Below are 7,788 nucleotides of genomic sequence, written 5' to 3' on the forward strand. Positions count from 1 at the left end.
TACCTTGTGGGAATAAAAGGACTAGAAATAGGAAAAACCCAATGTGGCTAAACAAAGAAGTAAGACAGGCAATTAACAGTAAAAAGAAAGCATTTGCACTACTAAAGCAGGATGGCACCATTGAAGCTCTAAAAAACTATAGGGAGAAAAATACTTTATCTAAAAAACTAATTAAAGCTGCCAAAAAGGAAACAGAGAAGCACATTGCTAAGGAGAGTAAAACTAATCCCAAACTGTTCTTCAACTATATCAATAATAAAAGAATAAAAACTGAAAATGTAGGCCCCTTAAAAAATAGTGAGGAAAGAATGGTTGTAGATGACGAGGAAAAAGCTAACATATTAAACACCTTCTTCTCCACGGTATTCACGGTGGAAAATGAAATGCTAGGTGAAATCCCAAGAAACAATGAAAACCCTATATTAAGGGTCACCAATCTAACCCAAGAAGAGGTGCGAAACCGGCTAAATAAGATTAAAATAGATAAATCTCCGGGTCCGGATGGCATACACCCACGACTACTAAGAGAACTAAGTAATGTAATAGATAAACCATTATTTCTTATTTTTAGGGACTCTATAGCGACAGGGTCTGTTCCGCAGGACTGGCGCATAGCAAATGTGGTGCCAATATTCAAAAAGGGCTCTAAAAGTGAACCTGGAAATTATAGGCCAGTAAGTCTAACCTCTATTGTTGGTAAAATATTTGAAGGGTTTCTGAGGGATGTTATTCTGGATTATCTCAATGAGAATAACTGTTTAACTCCATATCAGCATGGGTTTATGAGAAATCGCTCCTGTCAAACCAATCTAATCAGTTTTTATGAAGAGGTAAGCTATAGGCTGGACCACGGTGAGTCATTGGACGTGGTATATCTCGATTTTTCCAAAGCATTTGATACCGTGCCGCACAAGAGGTTGGTACACAAAATGAGAATGCTTGGTCTGGGGGAAAATGTGTGTAAATGGGTTAGTAACTGGCTAAGTGATAGAAAGCAGAGGGTGGTTATAAATGGTATAGTCTCTAACTGGGTCGCTGTGACCAGTGGGGTACCGCAGGGGTCAGTATTGGGACCTGTTCTCTTCAACATATTCATTAATGATCTGGTAGAAGGTTTACACAGTAAAATATCGATATTTGCAGATGATACAAAACTATGTAAAGCAGTTAATACAAGAGAAGATAGTATTCTGCTACAGATGGATCTGGATAAGTTGGAAACTTGGGCTGAAAGGTGGCAGATGAGGTTTAACAATGATAAATGTAAGGTTATACACATGGGAAGAAGGAATCAATATCACCATTACACACTGAATGGGAAACCACTGGGTAAATCTGACAGGGAGAAGGACTTGGGGATCCTAGTTAATGATAAACTTACCTGGAGCAGCCAGTGCCAGGCAGCAGCTGCCAAGGCAAACAGGATCATGGGGTGCATTAAAAGAGGTCTGGATACACATGATGAGAGCATTATACTGCCTCTGTACAAATCCCTAGTTAGACCGCACATGGAGTACTGTGTCCAGTTTTGGGCACCGGTGCTCAGGAAGGATATAATGGAACTAGAGAGAGTACAAAGGAGGGCAACAAAATTAATAAAGGGGATGGGAGAACTACAATACCCAGATAGATTAGCGAAATTAGGATTATTTAGTCTAGAAAAAAGACGACTGAGGGGCGATCTAATAACCATGTATAAGTATATAAGGGGACAATACAAATATCTCGCTGAGGATCTGTTTATACCAAGGAAGGTGACGGGCACAAGGGGGCATTCTTTGCGTCTGGAGGAGAGAAGGTTTTTCCACCAACATAGAAGAGGATTCTTTACTGTTAGGGCAGTGAGAATCTGGAATTGCTTGCCTGAGGAGGTGGTGATGGCGAACTCAGTCGAGGGGTTCAAGAGAGGCCTGGATGTCTTCCTGGAGCAGAACAATATTGTATCATACAATTATTAGGTTCTGTAGAAGGACGTAGATCTGGGGATTTATTATGATGGAATATAGGCTGAACTGGATGGACAAATGTCTTTTTTCGGCCTTACTAACTATGTTACTATGTTACTCAGGGCGGCAAGGAGCTCCTCCAGAATCTGCCTATCCTGATAAGTTCAGAAGCCAGCGAGGGGCGGGCGGGTGAGCAGAGCAGGAGAACGTGCTCTCTCCGCCCACAAACAATGTCACGCTGGCTGCGTTCTTAACCCCTATGTGCCTGCACTGCCTGGCCCTGCACTGACTGAGAAGATGCTTGTGCCAGCACAGCTAGATGCCCGCCCCCCGCATTGTGCCGCCCGGGGCGGCCCGCCCCCCCGCACCCCCCTTCCTACGCGACTGCGTATTAAACAGGGTGATGAATGGAAACCTGCGTTTAACATGCCCGAAGGCCATTTTGAATACCTTGTGATGCCATTCGGACTCTCTAATGGTCCATCTGTTTTTCAGTCCTTCATGCATGATATCTTCCGGGATTATCTTGATAAATTCTTGATTGTATATTTGGACGATATTTTGATTTTTTCCGATGATTGGGAGTCTCATGTGCAGCAGGTTAGGATGGTATTTCAGATCCTTCGTGACAATGCTTTGTTTGTGAAAGGGTCTAAGTGTCTTTTTGGGGTGCAGAAGGTTTCCTTTTTGGGCTTTATTTTTTTCCCTCGTCTATAGAGATGGATCCGGTTAAGGTTCAGGCCATTCATGATTGGATTCAGCCCACATCCGTGAAGAGCCTTCAGAAATTTTTGGGTTTTGCTAATTTTTATCGCCGTTTCATTGCTAATTTTTCCAGCGTGGTTAAACTCTTGACTAATTTGACAAAGAAGGGTGCTGATGTGGCGAATTGGTCCCCTGCGGCTGTCTCTGCCTTTCAGGAACTTAAACGTCGTTTTACTTCTGCTCCAGTGTTGCGTCAACCGGATGTTTCTCTTCCGTTTCAGGTTGAGGTTGACGCTTCTGAGATTGGGGCAGGGGCTGTTTTGTCTCAGAGGGATCCTGTTGGCTCCTTAATGAAACCGTGTGCCTTTTTTTCCCGTAAGTTTTCGCCTGCTGAACGCAATTATGATGTCAGCAATCGGGAGTTGTTGGCTATGAAGTGGGCGTTTGAGGAGTGGTGACATTGGCTTGAGGGAGCCAAGCACCGTATTGTGGTCTTGACCGATCATAAGAATCTGATTTACCTCGAGTCTGCCAAACGGTTGAATCCTAGACAGGCTCGATGGTCCTTGTTTTTTTCTCATTTTGATTTTGTGGTCTCGTACCTTCCAGGTTCTAAGAATATTAAGGCTGATGCCCTCTCTAGGAGTTTTTTGCCTGATTCTCCTGAGGTCTTAGAGCCGGTCGGTATTTTGAAAGAGGGGGTGGTCCTTTCTGCCATTTCCCCTGATTTACGACGGGTTCTTCAGGAATTTCAGGCTGACAAACCTGACCGCTGTCCTGTGGGGAAACTGTTCCTGACAGATGGACTAGTAGAGTGATTTCTGAGGTTCACTGTTCCGTGTTGGCTGGTCATCCTGGCATTTTTGGTACCAGAGATTTGGTTGGTAGGTCCTTTTGGTGGCCTTCTTTGTCGCGTGATGTGCGTTCTTTTGTGCAGTCCTGTGGGACTTGTGCGTGGGCCAAGCCTTGTTGCTCCCATGCTAGTGGGTTGCTTTTGCCATTGTCGGTCCCTGAGAGGCCCTGGACGCATATTTCTATGGATTTTATTTCCGATCTTCCTGTTTCCCAGAGGATGTCGGTTATCTGGGTTGTTTGTGACCGATTCTCTAAGATGGTTCATTTGGTGCCTTTGCCTAAATTGCCTTCTACTTCTGATTTGGTTCCGTTGTTTTTTCAGCATGTGGTCCGTTTGCATGGTATTCCGGAGAATATTGTGTCCGACAGAGGTTCCCAGTTTGTTTCTAGGTTTTGGTGGGCCTTTTGTGCCAAGCTGGGCATTGATTTGTCTTTTTCTTCTGCATTTCATCCTCAGACAAACAGCCAGACCGAGCGAACTAATCAGACTTTGGAGACTTATTTGAGATGCTTTGTGTCTGCTGATCAGAATGATTGGGTGGCTTTTTTGCCATTAGCCGAGTTTGCCCTTAATAATCGGGCTAGTTCTGCTACCTTGGTTTCGCCTTTATTTTGTAATTTTGGTTTTCATCCTCGTTTTTCTTCTGGGCAGGTTGAGCCTTCTGACTGTCCTGGTGTGGATTCTGTGGTGGACAGGTTGCAGCAGATTTGGGCTCATGTGGTGGACAAGTTGGTGTTGTCTCAAGAGGATGATCAACATTTTGCTAATCATCGTCGGTGTGTTGGTTCCCGGCTTCAGGTTGGGGATCTGGTCTGGTTGTCTTCCCGTCATGTTCCTATGAAGGTTTCTTCTCCTAAGCTTAAACCTCGGTTTATTGGTCCTTATAGGATTTCTGAGATTATTAATCCGGTGTCTTTTCGACTGGCACTTCCGGCCTCTTTTGCTATCCATAATGTCTTCCATAGATCTTTGTTGCGGAAATATATGGAGCCCGTTGTTCCCTCTGCTGATCCTCCGGCCCCTGTGTTGGTTGATGGGGAGTTGGAATATGTTGTTGAGAAGATTTTGGATTCCCGTTTTTTGAGGCGGAAGCTTCAGTACCTGGTCAAATGGAAGGGTTATGGCCAGGAGGATAATTCTTGGGTTTTTGCCTCTGATGTCCATGCTGCTGATTTGGTCCGTGCCTTTCATCTGGCTCGTCCTGATCGTCCTGGGGGCCCTGGTGAGGGTTCGGTGACCCCTCCTCAAGGGGGGGTACTGTTGTGAATTCTGCTCTTGGGTTCCCTCCAGTGGTTGTTGGTGGGAATGCAGTTGTCTCTGACTCGCAGTCCTGGCCATGTGTATCGGATAATTACAATTCTGACTGGGATATTTAGGTGTGCAGGATCCTTTAGCCCTTGCCAGTTGTCAGTGCTTCTTTGGAAGTATTGGATCTCTGCCTGGCCTCACCTGCTTAGCTGCCAGTTCAGCAAAGATAAGTGTCTGTTTCTTTTTCTGAAGCACACTTGCTGTGTGCTTATTTTCAGTGCTGATCTTTTGTTTCTATTTGTCCAGCTTAGACTGTGTCAGTTGTTTTTCTCAGTCTGGTTGGATTCTCTGGAGTTGCAGTTATACTCTCCACATCTTTAGTTAGGTGGTGGAGTTTTGTATTTTCTGCTGTGGATATTTTTGTAGTATTTTTATGCTGACCGCTTAGTATCCTGTCCTGTGCTTTTCTATTTAGCTAGAAGTGGCCTCCTTTGCTAAGCCTGTTTTCTGCCTGCGTGTGTCTTTTCCTCTCCAACTTACAGTCATTATTTGTGGGGGGCTGCCTATCCTTTGGGGTTCTGCTCTGAGGAAAGATAGTTTTCCTATTTCCATCTTTAGGGATATTTAGTTCTCCAGCTGTGTCGAGGTGTCTAGGTTTTGTTAGGCACACCCCACTGCTACTTCTAGTTGCGGTGATAAGATCAGGGTTTGCGGTCAGTATAGTGCCACCTACTCCAGTGAAGGTTTTCATGCTGCTCCAAGGCCACCTGATCACAACACCCTCCTACAGTTGCAAAAAGCTGGTAAATCAGGTTTCATTGAGGATTGAGGGGAAGTAACTTTGCCATTGGACAATAGACTGGTGATATCATTCCCCACACGTGTGGGCTTGGCACACCTCGGGTAGCTGGAGAGATATAACAGAGGACATGTGCTTGGGCCCGATCTCTTGCTTCCTGGACGATCAGTGATGAACTCCTACCATGCTAATGTAATATATGACTTATGACTTTATTGATTATGTGTTATTTTGAGTGACTATTTATATTTATTATCTTTTATTAAGTAAATTCATTTTAGTTTATTCAATTGTCGTGTGAGCATTTATTTATTCATCACAATTCTTTGAACCTTAATAAAACAAGTGGTGTCAGAAGTGGGATTTTGTCTTGAATAAAAATGTTTGCAAAATTGAATAAGTTTGATAAGACTAGGAAATCAGTTGAGAGTAGTGCTACATCCTTGCCGGAATGGGTGTTGTCAGGACCGTGGACCCCAATGGCACAAGAATGTAATAAGTATATGGAGGGACAGCGTTTAGCAAATCTCCAGGATGTGGCTGCAAAATTTGATCTCTCAAGTTATGATGCAAAGGAGCAAAAAAACAGCAGCGGCCGTTGGATGGGTATGTGTCCAGGCACTGCAAAGTTTGCAGGAGGAGATTGATCACTTGCGTTTAGACCTGCATACAGTTATAGAGCAAAGGATCAGCTTGCAATCAGTTTTGAGAGATCAAGTGAAACAACATGACAAAATGCAAAAAAGTTTTGAAGAATATGTGATAAAAAAATATGAATAAGCGCAGGAGACAGCAGCCAGTGTCAGATAGTCATACTGCACATGTTAGAACCATGATTGCACATGAGAAATGGTCAGATTTGTTAGAATGTGATGACTTAGAAAATGAGGTAGAATTCCATGCCAGACCTATTGTGGTAACAAAGACCAAGAGAGAAGTCAATCAGAGTAGGGAAGATAGGATGGATGCAGGAGATGCAGCTGTTGGCGCAGAATCCGCCATGACAGAGGAAACTAGAAATTATACAGCAGGAGAGCTAACAGAATTAGCTACCAGGTATAGGCATCAAGCAGGACAGAATTTATTAACATGGATTCTCAGGTTATGGGATTTGGTCACAGGAATTGCAAATATTTGTATTGATCCCATGGTGCGTCTAAAAATGAGACATGCAAGGGACACTGCAGAGAATTTTTCCCTATTGCATTTGGTGAGGGATTCTGTGGCACAAGTGTATGATCCTCCTATTGAATTAAAGGGAACCTGTCACCCCGTTTTTTCAGTACGAGATAAAAATACTGTTAAATAGGGCCTGAGCTGTGCGTTACTATAGTGTATTTTGTGTACCCTGATTCCCCACCTATGCTGCCGAAATAACTTACCAAAGTCGCCGTTTTCGCCTGTCAATCAGGCTGGTCAGGTCAGATGGGCGTGACGACATCGCTGTTTCTTCCCCCAGATCTTGCATATCTTTCCGTTGGTGGCGTAGTGGTTTGCGCATGCCCATCTTCCGAATCCACTGGGCAGGAGAAGAAAAAACGCGCGATCTGCGCTATTTCCCCGGTGATCTGTGGGGGCGGCCATCTTCCTGAGGCCGCGCGTGCGCATATGGAGTCCTCTGCTGCCCGGGGCTTCAGGAAAATGGCCGCGGGATGCCACGCGTGCGCAGATGGAGATCGCGGCGGCCATTTTCCTGAAGTCGAGATGCGAACTCGGCTTCAGGAAAATGGCCGCTGCGATCTCCATCTGCGCACGCGCGGCATCCCGCAGCCATTTTCCTGAAGCCCCGGGCAGCAGAGGACTCCATATGCACACGCGCGGCCTCAGGAAGATGGCCGCCCCCACAGATCACCAGGGAAATGGCGCAGATCGCGCGTTTTTTCTTCTCCTGCCCAGTGGATTCGGAAGATGGGCATGCGCAAACCACTACGCCACCAACGGAAAGATATGCAAGATCTGGGGGAAGAAACAGCGATGTCGCCACGCCCATCTGACCTGACCAGCCTGATTGACAGGCGAAAACGGCGACTTTGGAAAGTTATTTCGGCAGCATAGGTGGGGAATCAGAGTACACAAAATACACTATAGTAACGCACAGCTCAGGCCCTGTTTAACAGTATTTTTATCTCGTACTGAAAAAACGGGGTGACAGGTTCCCTTTAATACCACAAACACGATGGGAGTCTCTTGCAGATGGAGTGCAGAGACTGAGAGAAATTGCATGTATAGGTGGT

General features: G+C 45.1%; 1 protein-coding gene across 1 annotated transcript in view; it reads right to left on the reverse strand.

Moving 5' to 3' along the window:
• The window catches only part of LOC138663005 (oocyte zinc finger protein XlCOF6-like), a 150,156-nt gene that overhangs the window by 82,820 nt on the left and 59,548 nt on the right, over positions 1 to 7,788 (reverse strand). The window lies entirely within an intron of this gene.

The sequence above is a fragment of the Ranitomeya imitator genome, chromosome 2, assembly GCF_032444005.1.
Source record: "Ranitomeya imitator isolate aRanImi1 chromosome 2, aRanImi1.pri, whole genome shotgun sequence".
NCBI lineage: Eukaryota > Metazoa > Chordata > Amphibia > Anura > Dendrobatidae > Ranitomeya > Ranitomeya imitator.